The 16,942-nt window shown below is 41.0% G+C and overlaps 1 pseudogene; it reads left to right on the top strand.

The window, feature by feature from the left end:
- The first annotated feature begins 218 nt into the window (after positions 1 to 218).
- LOC116863118 lies at positions 219 to 800 on the top strand (annotated as a pseudogene).
- The last annotated feature ends 16,142 nt before the right edge of the window (positions 801 to 16,942 follow it).

Raw genomic sequence — 16,942 nt, 5'->3', positions numbered from 1 at the left:
TGGTGTAAGCACTTTCAAAACCTCCACAAGGCCAGAAGAGGGAAAATTAACACACCCAGCAAAGAATGGGCCCATTGGGGGGATTCTTTTGACAAACTTAATTTTTGACTACTTAAGCAATAGGAATGCCCCATAATTTGCATATCATCTTCCTCTTAGATCTGAAGTGTTTCTGCCTCTCAGAGTCTTATACCAGAGTCTCTGGGTGTGTGGCATGAACACACTGGACCCATCAAAAGCAGCAAGACAGTGACTCCATCACAGTTCTTGGCCTTCTGCTCCTCTGGGTTCCAGGTGAGAATATTTGGACAAAGCAGGTTAAAATGGGGATATGATTTTCCATCCCTGATTTTCTTTCCTCATTGGGAATACATCCACAGATGAATTTGGCTTTTTTTAAAAATGAGTAGTATTCTCTGTCCTACCTAACTAGATACTGGTGACTTCCATATACCTATCCTGAGACTCTGATAATGTTTCCTGTGTGGTTTCAGCCTCCCATGGCGAGATTGTGCTGACCCAGTCTCCTGCTGTCCTGTCCATGACTCCAAAAGAAGGAGTCAGCCTCACCTGCCGGGCCAGTCAGAACATTAACAAGTGGTTAGCCTGGTATCGGCAGGAGCCAGGGAGAGCTCCTAAACTCCTGATCTATGAAGCATCCAAGTTGCAAACTGGGGTCCTGTCGCCGTTCAGCAGCAGTGGGTCTGGGATAGACCTCACCCTTCACGATCAGCAGCCTGGAGCCTGAAAATTCTGGGACCTACTACTGCAAACGTCTAACAGCTACCCGTTCATGGTAGACGTCAGAGCATAAACCACCAAGGAAGCAGACGTGAGTGGCTGGGCTGCCCCCGCTGCTGCTCTGATGCCTGCACCTGCTCAGACAGTTTCTCAGAGGCAGCCCCACTCTGGAGGTCATGGGGACTTTGGGAGAAGGACAAGGATGCTCCTTGGCCCCTGACTAACTCCCTTTCCCCCAGATCATTACACCTGAGGAGTGTGGGTGATGGCATCCGCCAGGTTTTGTACAGCAAAAGAGAAGCCACTCTAGGTATTCCAAGCATAAATTGCTTCCTATAAGGAAGTAATGATTAAACATCACCCTTTCAAAGTCCTGGGGATATAATAAGGGAAGCAGACACTAAAAACAGTGATTCCTTGATGATCCACCATAAGTCAGAGAATTTATACCATTGGAGATACAGGCTGCCCAACCACGTGGTCCTCAGGCCTGTCTAGGAGGGCCAGGGATGGAGGTGCTGATGCTCTAGCTGCTGCAGCCTCTCCCCAGGTGATCCTCTAGTCCCCCAATTACCACTCACCTGCCTACAGGTGCTGATGGAAGGCATTGAATCCTCCTCTTCTGACCTCCATATCTAGGTTAAGTTGCCTCGTGAGCAACTCCCTAGGGAACCATAGAGGAAAGGGGGTTCTGGGAAATGTGCTTCCAGAAGTGATGGTGGTGACGTGGAACTGACAGAAGACAGCCTGTGATGGTCACTGTTTTTACACATCTCAGAAATTGGCCAGTTAGGAGAAGGCCCCAGAACATGTTTGAATATGCTTCTAGCTACCATCATTAGGTCACAACAAGGAGATTTTGTTAAGTGATTGAGGGAACAGAAGAATGAGGTAATTGTGTCATGTATACAGAAATAACTAGACAATGAAGGACTTTCGTGATTTAAAAAAAAAGTAAATGTGGATGAAGCAATTTTTCTTAATATAAAAAATCCTTTTTCTTAAAATTCTCTATAAGCCAGAGCATCATCAACAGCCCTGAAATCTTGTGCCAAATGTGAAATAGCTGTCTCCACCTCATACGTACTTACATGGCTCGCCATTTTAACAAGATAGCAGGAGCTGTGTAAGAGTTAAGATACTGTATTGTAGAGCATATTTACTTCCCCTAAAGTAGCCTTTCTTTAATTTTCTATTTTTATTTAACACATTTCAATTAAGAGCCATCTGTTGAATTAAAGCCACAGGTCTAAAACGCTTCCAATTTTACATTTTAATTCATACAAAATAGAATTACAAAATTCTTTTTAGACTGTAAATATGGAAAAATATAATTATTCATAAATAACATGATCATGTATCTTAAACATTAAAAAGAATAATGATTTGTAGAAATTTAAAGAATTATTAAGACCGCAGTAAGAATAAAACAAAATTATATGTAATTCTGTCAGAATAACTGGACTTAGATTTGCTTGTTTTGTGGTTTCTCTGCGCTCCTACAGCTTGCCAAGAGAATGATGTGCCATGGGTAGTCACCACACTCTGTCTTGGCCCCAGATCAAAAACAATCCCTAGACTGGAGAACCATTCAATTCCCTGCAGAAGAACCACACAGCTGAGTTCTGTGTGTATTATCCAAATTATTGTCAACCTGAACATCCATGAATATAGAAACAAATGCTTAGTATGACAAGCCACTGAGTTTTTGACTGGTTTGTTAAAACAGTGGGTAAAATCTGAGTAATACAGATTTTACACTTCTTCCCATAGAAATTGACAGGTTTTATTAAACACGATGGCATTAAAAAAAGGAATACTTGGGAATCCATTTATAAGAAGATATAAAACAAAGAAATGTTTAAAAAAATATTTGAATTAAAAGTGCAAAATTCACCCCATTGTAGAAACATCTAAGATTACTTTGATTAATGATGACAAATTCTGTAGATCATTCTGACTTATTAAGTGTGATTAAATCTAAAGTACCTAAATAAAATTGTATATGTGAATGTATGTCCATAAGCATATATATGTGCATGTATGTATAATATATGTACATGTAGATACATTTTTTGATGTTTAAATAATTATCTTATACATTAAATGGATTAATATGAGTCCAGTAACTCCCCATAAATAACTAACTGGTGTCCAGGACCAGATATAGTACTAACCTGGCTTGAGGAATTTTCCTTAATATCTTTGTTTCTAAATCATATACCAATTAGTATACTTATCTGAATATACGTTTTCTCACTCAATGGAGGTCCTAATGGTTTGAATGGAGTTATTTCTTCCTACAAACCATTATAGCCCATGAAAGCCCTATTATCTCTATGTCCACATTCATGTGATGAATTCTAGGTATGAGATATTATCCAATCTTTTTTCTTCATTTTATGGTGAAATCTATTAACACTCTCATAACATAGGTCACAGCTCTTGCAATTTACAGAGAAAATAACGACTAACTGAAACTACCAACATTAAACATTAAACAGACTGACTGAAAAATGAATTCATGGGTAATATCACTTGTGCTCAAGTGGGGCATAAGGGACAGAACTCAACCTTCCGAGAGGAAGCATATCAGAATCTTGGGGAAGGGCAGTTATCAAGTTTGATCCTTTAACAATATGTGTTACCATCTCAATTTCATCCTACAAATATTAATATTTGTTTTATCAACAGTTGGCATGTCTCTAAAATATCAGTTGAATAATTTCTCTGGCCTTGTTGGTGAATTTGAGGATAAAATTACAATTTAGAGATGCATAGCCAATGTGTTAAATATTTTAGACTGTTCCTTAGGTAATGATCCCCCCTATTTTATACATAATTAACACTGAAGAAACTTGGATGAAATTGGAACAATTTAACAGGTTGTTCTGTAGCCAAAAGAAACCAAGGGGGAAACAAGTCAACCTATGTCCTAAGAACTTTTAACAGAGAACCCCAGTGCACAGACCAACGGGGCATATATGAACTACCTCATTTCCCACTTTCCCAAGTAAGGAAAGAGACATGGAGACAGAATGAAACATTTATTACCAGGAGTGAAATACTGACTAGTCAGTTACTAGAGATACAAAAACAAGAGCTTTCAGTTCCAGATGAACCCAGATATTTCCTTTTTTTTATGAATTGTTTCTGGGATTTGGGACAAATTTATGCCTGAGGTTTGTCAGAGAATTTTGCTGCTATGATGCCACTTTGCTGCTCTTCCCAAGGATGATTTTGAGAAAAGGAAATCACAACACTACATTAAATTCAAACGTTATATATGATGACATTAGAAATAGTCAATTCACTGACATAGACTACTGGTTTTGACAAATTATCAGACCTGGAAAAAAATAAGATCAAAAGATTGGAGTCAAAGTCATTTTGGAAAGAGCTGAAAAATGGGCCAAGATTGAAAATAATAGCTTCCCATTGGTCCCAAAGGGCCATTATCAAACAGAAGGCTGTCAATAATTACATGATCCTATAGGTTGATGTTGGATCCCGGTATGGTGTGATGATCTGTTCCCCACAGATTCATATGTTGAAATCTTAAACTCCAAGGTGATCATATTATGCAACTGGGCCTTTGGTAGGTGATTAGGTCATGAGGATGGAGCACACATGATGGGACTAGTGCCTTAAAAAGAGACCCCACTGAGCTCCTTGGTTCATTCAACCATGTCCAGACACAGCAGGAAGGCACCATCTGGGAAGCAGAATGTGAGTCCTCACCATTACTAAATTAGCCAGCAACTTGATCTTGGACTCCACAGCCTCCAGAACTGTGAGAAATATATTTCTGTTGTTTACACGCTGCCCAGGCTAAGGTTCTTTCTGGTGTAACAACTCAAACAGACTAGGAGAGTCACCCTTCCCAGCTTTCCCAGGAAGCCTAATGAACAAACATCATGACATCATAGATGGAAGTCCATGTGTAGGCTCAAGGATATGGATTCATCTAACTGAAGGTGGCGGGATTACTAGCACATGTTCTGTGATTGAGCCATTTCATAAAAGAAGACATTAGGGCAAATTCAAGCAGAAAGGTATTTATTATCATGAATTGGGTAAATCAAAAATGTGTAGAGAGACCAGATGAGTAGGCTCAGGCAACTCCCTGTTTCAGTCCCTCAAATACCCTAGCATTTTCTATGATCAGAAAAGCTATGGCTCTGGCAAAGGCCATCTGGCAAATCAGAAAGCTATGTGCTTCAGACTGTGCTGCCTGGTCCCCACTGCAGAGAAGTGAGCCCCTCTGGCCATATGTTTCTCCTCCCCTCTCTCTGTGAGAACCATTCTACAGGAATGCATTGGATAATCAGAGTCTTAATGGCACCTGCAGCGAAGAGTACCAAGGCAATATGGTTTAGCCTTTCCAGAACCTTCCACACAAAAAGACCTGAGGGAACCCTGAGAACAGAAATACTAAGGAAGCTTTTTCACAATAACTACACAAGTCAGGCATACATTTAGGTCTCTTAAATAATTTCCCTTTCTCTAATCCTTCTTTTTAAAAAAATTGTTAAGCAAAACAAAAACAAAACCAAACAACCCCACAGGATCAAAATGGTGTCACTTATGTTAAGGCTCTGTGTTAGCAAACCAAAATTTAACACCTCAACTAAATGCAATTTCACCCCCAGGAATGCAATCGTTAACCAGCCGAACTGGAATTTCCTGGTCAAAACTAGTAGCCAATCCACTGATAGACCCCTTTCATTCCTTTTCGGAGGGCAACTTTCCCTAAAACAATGCGTTCTTTGCTAATAATTTTCTTTTTTCTGCTCTCTCTCTGCCTTCCAAAGATCTTTGTAAATATCTTTTGCACACAGATAGGTACTGCCAAATATTGATACCAGTTCACATGATGGTAATTGAGCACATGCATCACTTGGAAGTCATGTACAGAATCTTTTTTTAAAGATTTTATTTATTTGACATCAATAGAGCACAAACAGGTAGAGTGGCAGGCAGAGGAAGAGGGAGAAGCAGGCTCTCCACCAAGCAGGAAGCTTGATGCAAGGCTTGATCACAGGACCCTGGGATCATGATCTGAGCTTAAGGCAGACACTTAACCAACTAAGCCACTCCAGGGCCTCATATATAGAATTTGGGAAAGTCTTGTTGAGATGTGTATTTTAGCTTATTATTTTGTTAAGGCTTTATTTATTTATTAGAGACAAAAAGAGCAAAAGAGAGCACCAGCAGGGGAGAGAGGGAGAAGCAGGCTCCCCACTGAGCAGGGAGCCTGATGGGGCTCAATCCCAGGACCCAGGGTTCATGAAGTGAGCCGAAGGAAGACTCTTTTAGCTTATTATTACATTGAGAATTAATTCATTTCCATTGAATATTACGTGGAAGCTCCTCAATTGTACAGAATTTTGGAAAATGGCAAATTCATTCTCATTTGCCTCAAGTTCCAACAGACTATATATTCCCTGCAAATTTATGGGAGAATAAGATCTCACTTCCTGCTTTAACTTTTGAGAATTGGCAAATGTGACTAGCAGCTAGATGGCAATGCCCACATCCCTGTCTTCACCTTAAGGTACTTTCCACACTTTAGAACCTGGTGTCTGAGAGTCAATGTACCTTTGTATTACAAAAGTAGTCTTAGTCAATACTAATGTGAAAGAGAATAACTGTATCTACCCATAAGGCCCTGAATTTGAATTTCACCTACTTTTCTTGTGTCACATAAAATTAATCTGCCTTTCACTCTTCTCAACCATTTAAATGAAAAAGCAATTTTTAACATACAAGTCCCTCAAAAGCCGGCAGTGGGCCTGATGGAGTCCATGAACCATAGTTTACTGATTCCTGATCTTGCTTTTCTACCCAGGCTGAATTCAGATTCTCAGCTATGAGACTTCTTCTTACAATCAGAGATTCAGAACAAACACAATACTGGGACTTCCTATATGATACGCTGTACGTGATTCTCCAACTAGAATTCAGATGCCCTGCTTCTAAATGTCGAGTTTCCTGCTACTGTGATAGAACAATGAACTGCTTCTTTCTGTTTTAAAGACAGAGTTTGAAGGCTAATGGACTTCCTTCTGTCCGTTGTCCCCCTCAAATCTTGTCTTGAGTTGTATAAGCCTGAGGGGAGAATGGTGCCAAGCTATAGTGAATATGCTATCACAAGAGAATGAGTCAGTGCTTTGAGGATGACATCTGTCCAATTCCACAAGCTCATCAAGAGAAGAACTGTCCATGTACTAATGAACCATATGGACGCATATCCTACTAACAAAATTCTATTCACATGGCTCAGCAAACAAATATGCAGAGCTACATTTCAGCCCTATTAATTCCCTTTAGCTGGGAACATTTCTGCAGTGCACAAACTGTGCTCCTCTACAGAGCACTCCTGAGTCCCCAGCCTCTGCTTCTTAACAAATATCTCTTGATTTCATCCCTATTGTTCAGCGCCCTCAAATAGGAGCTCTTCTCATGACCTCCATTGAAGAATAGCTTCAAACAAAAAAAGGGAGGACAAAATATAGTATCTCCTAATCATGACAAAGAAGATAGTCTATATTCATGTTTTCCACGTGACTCTGTAAAGAGGTCACATGGCAACAAGCCAGAGCAATGAGAACGGTAATGCCCTGCTGTCATTGAGAGGAACACAGCTATTACGTGTTTGTTAACAGGAGGGTGCTACCAACAGTAGTCATAGATGCACCTGCCCTGTCGTTATTCTCCTTGACAAACAATACTGACTTTGTTGCATAAAAAAGAGTAAAGGAAACCTCATCTAAGCTGGGAAGTTCTCCTACACATACCATTCCATGGTTAGAGTCTGTGTAACCAACGGTAAGAAGAAATGTAAGAATTCTCTCAACAAGGGAGGACATTTTTCATGTAGGAATTCACTTCCTGCTTCTAAGAAAAAGATGGATGATCTCTCCCTGCAAGCAGCAACTACTGCTTGCAGCCAATGAGAAAACACCACAACCTCCAACTGTCCTGCTCCAGTGAGCATTTTTTCAAAACAATCCTCCCCAATCTCCTCCTAATGCATAATAAAAGTGGACCTTCCTTTTCCCTCTTCAGACTCAGCGGCAGTTTACCATAGTTTGCTTCGATCCAAATTGCAGTGCTTCTCCTTTTCTGAAGTAAGATTCTTTTGCTAGTAAAATAACTGGCTATTCGTTGTTTAAGGTTTACAAGTGCACTAATAGAATTATTATTTCAGAATATGATAAAATTAAATATTCGTAGTAGGGAGCCAGGGAGAAGGGCAGAAGGAGATGGGGAGAGAGAATCTTAAGCAGTCTCCACACTTCATACAGAGCCCAATGCAGAGCTTGATGTCACGTCCCTGAGATCGTGACCTGAGCTGAAATTAAGAGTCTGAAGCTGAACTGACTGAGCCACCCAGGTGCTCATCACTGCTGATTTTTAATGTCAAAACATAAGTAAAGCAACCTCTCCAGGGCCCTGGTCAGGGATATGAATCGACCATTGTATGACATCTATTAGGAAGAGGGCCTGGTTTAGCTCCTTGGTTCCTAAATTCCTGTACAAATCCATAGGTTTTCAGTATCATAGAAAGCAAAGAGAAAGACAAAACACTGTCTTTGATGGAGACATAATTTGGTCATTCATTTTTTAATTTTCTTAACCTATTAGGAACAAGTTGACTTTAAAACTTTTATGGAAGTTTAATGAACAAATAAAAATAAAGACAACATTTAAGAACAAAGTGGTAGAACTACAACAGCCAGAGAATGAATGAAAATCTATTACCTATTTTATTTATTTATTATTTATTTATGGTTAACATACAACGTTAGTTTCAGGTATACAATGTAGTGATTGAACATTTCTATACCTTATGCAAAGCTCACCATGATAAGAGTTACCATCTGTCACCATACAAAGTTATTAAATATTATTGGCTATATTTTCTATGTTGTACCATACATCCCCATGACTTATTTATTTTAGAATGGGAAGTATTACCTATTCTTTGAAACCATTTTTTCTCTGTAAGTGCATCACAGTATGAATAAAAATGTTTCTGTATGGTATACATTGACTTTACAAATGTGTTTGAATCCAACGAACTATTTCTTTTAGATTCGATCATATGGAGAAAAATCTTTCAACATTTTTTATAAAAAGTTAATGTTGAAATGAAGATAAGAAAAGATAACATGAAAAAGAATAAGTAGATCAATGTCACCTATAAACATAAATGCATAAATCTAGATAAAATTTTAATATTTTCTTCCCCATATATTATAAAAATATGGTGACAAGATATAGTAAATTTCAAGAATATTAGGAATTAGAAAGAACGTAAAAATACTTCAACATTAGGAAGTTTATATGAATAAGATGGTGGTTTTCATTTTGTCTGATTTAAAATCATATGGAAATAGTTAAGAGAGCTTGGCATTTGTGCAGGGAATTCTTGGGAAGGTTGAGCATGATGTATGTATTTGGATTTTCAGAGGAAGTACTTCAGGATGAAGGATCAGTTTCTTGGAGAAAGATTCTCTCAGGCACATGTCTAACATCATGAGACCCTCTGTGACTCCCAATCCCAGCTTCCATGGCAAGGACACTCGGAGTATCATTTTCCTTCTACCTTCCTCTTCTCAGGCAGGGCACAGAGCAGCAGAAAGCACAACAGCAGAGACAGAGATCCCAACTTGCTCTGAGACCCAACCTGCCCCACCTCACCAGTCCGCTCTGGCCGGGATGCATGAAAAGCCGCTCAGCAAGGTAAGGACCAAAGCAGATTCACTTAGAGCAAAGACTGCACGGTCCAGACAAAAACGTGTTCTTCCTCCTTCTTCCATGTCAGCCATAAGATTGGATATGCTGAAGACACATGTAGTCATGTCCTGAGCAGTGACAACCGCAGCCAAGCTGAGTGGGACACGGACAGGATAGTCTCTCCCCACATCATTCGAGTGGCTGGGCATGAAGCTGGGGCCATCTTAGAAGCAAGGCTGGGAAAATCCTAGAGGCATGAGAATACTGCAAACCAGAAATGTATTTAAAGAGGTGCCAAAATATAAGATTTCAATCTCCTGCCGTTATTCCTTATCACAAAGGAATTAGAATGTAAAGCCTGAGTGAAGTGTGAAGGTCATTATCTGAATATAAACAAAGCCTACTTCTGTCTTTGGCACAGCCTCCATAAGATCTCAATAGAGCAGGGTTCAGAGAGCTCCCAGGCTGGTGAACACATCCACACTGGGAGGGTGACACATCCCAGCTACATGGGGACAAAAGCTGCTGCATTCAGGATCCTCCCAATCCCCGCTGTGTATCTCTCCAACTAGCTCTTCATCTGGATCTTTATATTATTTTTTAATAACCTGGTAAACATAAGTAGGTGTATCTCGAAGTGATGTGAGCTACCCTAGCAAACTAATCACATCTGAGGAGGGAATCATGGAACCCCATGTCTACAGCTGGTCAGAGACAGAGGTCCCTTCTTCACTCCCGTTAGACGAAGACACTCCCAATGGGCTAGTCCTTCTCAATCGGGGGGTCTCCATGCCACCCTGCAGAACCACGAGCAGCTGCTCTAGAGGATGAAGTGTGGACACGAAGCCACTGAGAGCAGACCCAGAGCCAGGAGGCTGTGCCCTGAGTAAAGACCCTCTTGAAAGTGCTTGGTGTCCTCCACAGAGCTGGTCAGGGACTGCCACCTGGATTCTGTGCACTGGAGCTTCTCCACCCCTGGGTGGGTCCTTGTGCCCAGGGGTCTGGGAGAGTGGGGATACCTTCTCCACAATGTGCGGGGACATCAGTCTCCTCCCAAAATATACACATGGGATGGATATAGACCCAGATTTGAGGTCTTCCCTGAACAAAGCTAAAGTCCTTTTTCTTTCCTATCACAAACTTAAAAAATTCCTTCAATAAAAATCCAAAGTCCCAGAGTGATGACAAAAATAATGTGATAGACTCTCCATACATTCCATAAAGGACAAAAATAAAAGTGAAGGTGAGGGAAACTGAGGAGAAAGGAGGAACCACTATGAAAAGGCCTGCGCCTCTAGCAGGTGCATCACGTGTGCATGAAGGTACAGCAGGAGAGGAAGCAATGATATCCTGGGTAAGAATCTGAACCATGTGTCCCCAGTCAGGTCCACTCTGGAGGGTGACCACAGGGCTTCACCCCCTGGGGGGCTGGCTTAGGCTTTTGTTCTACTGCATCCCAGCTCCACTCCCCCTCTACCCAATCCTGCATTCTCCTTCCGAAGATAGTGATGTCAAGAACATTCTCCAGCCAGTGTCAGACATGCTATACTCAATGTGAGTCTGCTTTCCAGGGAACAATGCCTGTGACCAGTGACGTCAGAGAATAGCACAGACCACATGGCCAGAATAACCTGCATAGGCAGAAGCTGTCCATTTTCCAAAATGCACAGGGACAGAATGATGTCAGAAAGAAAGAATGTGGCAGTAGACAGTTGAGGACATGTTATGAGAAATTAAGTCAATGTGCTGACCCTCAGAGTATTTTGTCTCTCTAATTGGAAAACTCTAGCTCAGGGTTCCTCAAGCCTAAAGTCACAGCTTCTGACTCCGTTCCTAGACCTAAGTCAGTTCCTACTCTCAAGCACATTGACTCATGGGAAGGCCAGGTCTCAAAGGAAAGACCTTAAGGTTTTGCCACAGATATATGGAGAAAATCTTGCTTTTTATTTTCCCTAAGGAACTCAAGGCTTAAGGCTTGAGCTCAGAATGTGTCCTCTCTGCCCTGATGAGAAAGCTCTCTGTTAGAAGGACACATGGGCAAAGACAGTGCTCTGGTGGAGGAGACAAGGAACAAGCTGTCCACAGAGAAAAAGCAAACACACAAACAAACAATCCATTTTAAATTAAAGCAGTGGAAGAATAATTGTTAACTGACGAGAAAGCTGTAGGAGTTCATGAGAACTCCTCAGGACAGAAGTTCTGTCCCTCACAGGAGACACTTTGGAGTTGGGGATGCAAACTGCTACACAGAATTAAGAGTTTATTAAATAGAGGGATTATGAGGTGGCCTGTGTTCAGAGGGAACTTCTGAACTTCTGTCTCTCCTTCCCCAATTAGAGTGTGGTGACTAGGGGCCCTGCCCAAGGATTAGCATCAATACAGCAATACCCTCTGCAGCCAAAATAATATTGCTCCCATTTCTTCACAGGACTCACATGAATCTCATCTCTAGAAAATTTATTTACTTATTTACTTATTCTAAAAAGTGCAAAGAAAAGAAATAACAATATTGGGAAGGAATTCAGATTTCGTATACAGAGATCAGGGCTTTCAAATAACTTATGAAGTCAGAAGATCAACACATTCACATAAATATGGGAGTCGCCTGGAGCCAAAACTACTCTCTGTGAGTTCTTCTGCTAGTGGATGAATATCTGCAGTTCTTTAGAAAAGGTGACCCATTTCAGTCACAGATCCCAAGAATCTACCCAACACCTCCTGTTGGGGACACTCCCTCTGCTGGGTGGCAGAGAGAGCCTCCGTTTGGTTCAGTCTGAACACAACTCAGTTGTCCATCAACTTGGCCAAAGCAATATAAGTTTGTGCTGTTTGGCTTGAGAAAAATGTATAGATCAAGTCCTACAGAATGTATAACAGCATCACACTCGCACCCACACACCCTGAACCCAGAATAATGGACTCACATAACCAAAGCAGAAAGAGAACCACCCCAAGGGACACAAATGACACACTGGCTTCCAGTTTTATGGATTCCAAAGGGACGTCCCCTGGCAAAGAGACAAAAGTGCAACAAAACCCACCTGCATAAGTCCTTGCTCACTGAGGTGACAGTGGTCAAGATTAGAGACTCTTAGAGTCCTGGTCCCCACCTGGACCTCATGGAGGTTCTTCTTACATCCCTTACAGATGCCGATGATTTCTGTGTGGTGTACAGTGACCAACGGTGACGAAGTCACTTTTTTTGTCCAGGGTACAACAAAGTTCCTACATACACAGGAGATAATGACTCCTCTTAGGAATTAGGAAAAGTCTTTCTTCAGTCTACAGGTAGCAGAGGAAAATTTCAAAGACTTCTGTGTCAAGAAAGAAGCTGTAGAAGGTTTTTGCATTTTTTAGGTATTTCAGGGCAAGAAATTATGAGATAAACATCCAAACACAGACGAAGACTTTTTAAGTTTTCATGTTAAGCTTTGTAGGAAATAGTAATATTTTTGAAGTTCAAGCATTCTTAGGAATGTTATACAAAAAATAGTTTCAAAACTGATACACAGTAAATAAACATGATGGATGAATAATTTTCAGCCAAATTTCCACACTTTGAGGTTTCACATGTGATAATGGGTAATGTGATTCTGATTTTTCTTAGTATATTTAACACATAATGTTAGATATTGTGATTCTTAATTTAACATGTGTAATGAACAGTTTTCAAACTCATCTTAAATTCGTAATATTATCTTATATTTTTCTTTTTGTTTTTTTCTTGATTTTTTTCATTTTCAGTGGTTTAGCTTTCTGAATCATTCTGCAGCAGGATTCATTAGGAAGGCCGGCATCTTCAAGAGTAAGATTCAGGACTGCATGGCTAGCACTCTAAGAAAAGGTCAAGGGAGAAAACACAGGAAAGAGTAAATAAAATGACATAACAGTTGGTAATATACAGGACATGGGCTATTAGTCCTAGTTCTATCACCCAGTCCTCAGCACCCAAGTCCCTCCACAGAGTTCAGGGTTTACTTTCAGTACCATTGTTACATAATAATTCTTCCAACTCTGGTACAAAATTGCACTATAGGTGGAGTTCCTAGAAGATATTCAGACCGAGATTTGTTGTGTAATCTTGCCTGGACTTGCTTGTATTCAGTAACTCTTCAATTCAGTCTGACCTTGGATTTGATTTACCTGAGATCTAACAGAACTATAAATTCTATTCCTTCAGTTTCTCCAGAATTCCAAACAACTCAGGGTCTTTTTTCTTTTGCATCAGAAAAATCCTTTTCAAAATTAAAAATTATTGAAAAATATTTCAGGTCTTGTATTTGACAAAAGACAGTGTTATTTGCAATTATATATGGAAACTGAGTTTGCTAAAAGTACAAATTTTGATGCCATAATAAATGGAATTGCAGAAAAGCAATCCAGAAAAATCTTATACTCAGTCAAAATATCAAATTAATAAAATCTTACCATATATTATACATATTTATTGTATTATTTAAAATTATAATACACAAATGTTATTCTTGCAAGTTCATCTGTCTGGAAGTTTATCACAAGCTTATGGAAATATTTGCAAGTTTATTCCCACTATTATTTTGCCAGTTCTAACACACAAGTATTAATCTGCAAATATTTATTTGTCTCTATTTGCTCTACGCCTGTCGGTCTGAGAACTTAAGACCTGCTGGCCAACAGAGCCAGGTGGTCAAGGGCTGCCGAGACAACAGAGCACAAGATTTTTCCAGAGAGACACCAGGGACCTGGAGCTGGGCAGAGAGAAAATGTAGAGCGCAAACACAAGCTTCCCTGATTTCCAGGGAGGAATGCAGTCAGACCGTAGATGTGCTCTGAATTGGAAGCCTAACTGTCAGGCTTCTTTGAGCTTAATACAGGGAGGTGGGCGGTTTCAATTGCTCCCTGTTTCTTTGTTACTGTTGTCTTGGGGGGTCTCCAGGCACCGCCCGGCTGGCTTCCAGATTGACATGTTTTGGGGCTGGTTCCTCAGGTGGAAGTTTTGCAAGTAGGGGCTCAAGAAATTGGGTCCAAACCCTTTGCTCTTCAGGGAGAAGCCGGGAGTTACAAGATCCCTTCCAATGGTACATGGTTCTGTTGGAGGTGGAGTTCATGGCAAGAATGTGTCCCAGCTTTGTGCACGTGTTTCAATGTGGGTATGACCTCTTTAACCCAATGTGTAGGAGTCCCTCAGATAGTTTCTGGATGTCTCACAGTGGGAGTTGTCCCATGTGTAGCTGTAGGTTCCACGTGTCCATGGGAGGAGGTGAATTCAGAAGCCTCCTGGAATATCGACACTGAACCAGACTTCTTTTTCTTTGGATTCTTATGGAAGATGTTTGGATCAAGGATTTTAAAAATTTCCTCGATTTTGTTTTAGCATCATGAACACATAGGGCTATACTTTTTCAGCTGTACAACATAGTGATTCAACAAGTTTATACATTATTCTTTGGCCACATCTGTCACCATACACTACTATTACAATATCATTGACTCAATTCCTTATGCTGTAAAAATATTAAATAAATAAATAAATATTTTCTCTTTCTGAACTTTCACTTTTCTGGAGAGCTGGTTGTCCGACCTTGACTAGCACAATAATGGTGCAATGTAGGCTATCACTGTTTTGTCATGGTTCCCTTTTTTCTATTTCTACCACTACTCTATTTCTACCAAAAAGCTTTTTAATCCCAATGAAGTCCCAGTAGTTCATTTTTTGCCTTTGTTTCCCTGGCATTTAGAGAGACATTCAGCAGGAAGTTGCTGTGGCCGAGGTCACAGAGGTTGCTGCCTATGTTCTCCTCTAGGATTTTGATGGATTCCTGTCTCACATTGAGGTCTTTCATCCACTTTGAGTCTATTTTTGTGTACAGTCTAAGAAACTGGTCCAGTTTCATTATTCTGCATGTGACTATCCAATTTTCCCAACATCATTCGTTGAGATTTTCATTTTTTCCATTGGGTATTCTTTCATGCTTTGTCGAAGATTACTTGACCATAGAGTTGAGGGGTCCATTTCTGGTTTCTCTATTCTGTTCCATGGGTCTATGTGTCTGTTTTTGTACAAGTACCGTACTGTCTTGATGATGACAGCTTTGTAATAGAACTTGAAGTATGGAATTGTGATGGCGCCAGCTTTGCTTTTCTTTTACAACATTGCTTTGGCTATTGGGGGTCTTTTGTGGTTCCATTTAAATTTTAGGATTATTTATTCCAGAGGAAGATACAAATCAGCAGGGTGTGAGTGAGGAGATCCTGGCTCATAAGTCTCTGCGGTCCTTCCATTTGTGTAAGGTAGGCGGGCATAGGAGAAGGAAGGTTCTCAGTGCTTTTGTGAGGTGTGTGTACATCTGGTCCGGGGTATTATTTATGGGTTCCTGTCCAGACAGGTTTAATTCAATCCCGTTAGCAAAGAAAGCCTTACGGGGCAGTGCAGAAAGTAACTTTGTTTTAAGAATGACCTAAGTGGTTTAAGAATGACCTAAGGGGGGGCACCTGGGTTGTTCAGTCAGTTAAGTGTTCACTTTCAACTTAGGTCATGATCCCAGGGTCCTAGGATCAAACCCCATGACTGGCTTTCTGCTCAGTGGGGAGCCTGCATCTCCCTCTGCCTTCCCCTATGCCTACTTGTGCTCTCTCTCTCTGATAGATAAATAAATAAAAATCTTAAACAAACAAACAAAAACAAAACAAGAGTAATGCTCTGGAGGAATGGCATCACACCTGCACCTTTCCCTTCACAACCCAGACTGCCACCAAAATAGAGCCCACTGAGAACTGACTCATTCCCCAGACCCTGTTCCTCCCCTTCCCTCTGAAAGCCAAGCATCTTCCACAGTCAGCCAAGCCCAGACACCACAGACGGCCACGGTGAGGTCTCCCAGCCTCAGAAGCAGAAACCATGACCTTCAGGGTATCCAAAGGAGCATCTCGGCCCACAGCTGGAGTTTTTGTTGCTGTCTCTAACACTGTGGGAGGGTGGCTGCCACCTACTGCCAATAGTAATGGGCTGCACCTTAGGTCTCCAGAGCCTCTGATAGGAGACAGTTAAGAGTTCCCACCCACATCCAAATCCCAGGGATTTGTGGTTTCAGAGGAAAAAGCAAATCAGCAGCCAATGGGTTAGGAGGACCTGGCTTAGAAGTCCGTGTGGTCCTTCCACCTTAGAAGCTAGGCCGGCAGAGGAGAGGGAAGGTTCTCAGGGCTTTTGGGAGTTGTGTGGACCTCTGGACCAGGGCATCACTTATACGTCCCTGTCCAGACAGCTTAATTCAACCCCATTACCAAAGAAAGGGGCAGTGTGGGAGATGAGTTTCCTCTGTGGTAAGAATCTGCTGTACATCATTTCCATCAGCAAATCCCAGTCCTCCAGGTGCACCTCCTTTTTCCCTGGCCACTGCTGAACTGAGCACTTATCCATATATTAAGGTCTTTGTAAAGACCTCTGAACCCCAAAGCGTAGGGAAACTAGAACCCCAGT

The sequence above is a fragment of the Lontra canadensis genome, unplaced genomic scaffold, assembly GCF_010015895.1.
Source record: "Lontra canadensis isolate GAN:19392208 unplaced genomic scaffold, GSC_riverotter_1.0 scaffold565, whole genome shotgun sequence".
NCBI lineage: Eukaryota > Metazoa > Chordata > Mammalia > Carnivora > Mustelidae > Lontra > Lontra canadensis.
This window is presented reverse-complemented; position numbering and strand designations above follow the sequence as displayed.